The 1197-nt window shown below is 31.5% G+C and overlaps 1 long non-coding RNA gene across 1 annotated transcript; it reads left to right on the top strand.

The window, feature by feature from the left end:
* LOC116405546 lies at positions 1–973 on the top strand. Its single transcript, XR_004218668.1, has 2 exons — positions 1–184; positions 734–973. It is a non-coding gene; the product is annotated as an uncharacterized LOC116405546 (long non-coding RNA).
* Positions 974–1197: the final 224 nt, after the last annotated feature.

Genomic DNA, 1197 nt, shown 5'->3' with positions numbered 1-1197 from the left:
AGCTAGTGCAACAATCTTGATGACATCAATATTAGATCAAAGTTCTCTCTCTATATATTTTTCTTTCTATGTTTTGATCTGAATTTTGAAGTATGTAGTATGTGTTGGCTGAGGATTCTAGAACTAACAGATTTCTTTTTCTTTTTCTAGGTGCTGTTTATGGTATGAGGCCATTAGATTTAAGGTAATACTATCTCCCATAAATTCAACCATGGCTCTCTAACTCTGTTATGACAATCTAAAGTTTCTCATCAAATTATCATGAATAGTTAATCTTTTTCCAGTTAACTAGTGTTTTATCTAAGCATCTTGAAACTAATATGAGATTTCGGCACTGCCTTGCTAGGAATTCTATTATCATGGGAGATTACCAAAGTTATGTTTTATTAGCATGGGATCAAAATTCGCACTCAACCAACTTTGAAGTGAAAAATAAAATACTACAGATTTTGTCCTTGTCGAAACAAATTTCATAATCTTTTCTCATATTTTTATATTCTTCTTCATGTCATTCTAAATGACTTTGAGGAGAGGAAAACTCATAGATTATAGGAAATTATTCGTATTCCTGAATATTTCTACGTTTGGTTCAATTATTCCATTCTTATTATGTTAAGTTTTAGTTTTAAAAGCCCAAAGGTTTACAAAAAAAGAAAAAAAAAAGACTTGAAACAGTTTTTGATGATGATAGATGAGAATGAATTATTGACTAAACTTGTATCTGTTGTTGCAGGTGTTAGGACTATTGAAAATTAGATATATTGGATAAAAAACAACACTTGGAAGTACTGCCATATTTGGCCTTTTCTTAGGGGCTGGGAGTTTGATACATTGTGGAAAGTCATATTAAATCACAAGGTCCTGTATTACAAGTTATGTTTATGTGATTATTACCTTAATCTTACTTTTAGCCAGCAAACAAGAACATTTATTGAAGTCGTGGATCATTGATGCACAACTAGGTTCGACATTATGTTTGGCTTAGCGTGCATTCCATTGATACACTTCGTCTCGTGCATTTTATGAATACTTTATGCATTCATCAATAGTAGGTATCTTGAAATCATTAGAGCAATAAACATGTTGAACCCAGAATTTGACCGCTTATGTTATGATGCGAGCTAAATTATTTGTACAGGATGGCCAAATTCTTTTTATTACCTTTCTATGTATAGTACCCGTCGTGTATTTAAATTC

Source organism: Cucumis sativus, unplaced genomic scaffold, assembly GCF_000004075.3.
Source record: "Cucumis sativus cultivar 9930 unplaced genomic scaffold, Cucumber_9930_V3 scaffold116, whole genome shotgun sequence".
NCBI classification, from domain to species: Eukaryota; Viridiplantae; Streptophyta; class Magnoliopsida; order Cucurbitales; family Cucurbitaceae; genus Cucumis; species Cucumis sativus.
This window is presented reverse-complemented; position numbering and strand designations above follow the sequence as displayed.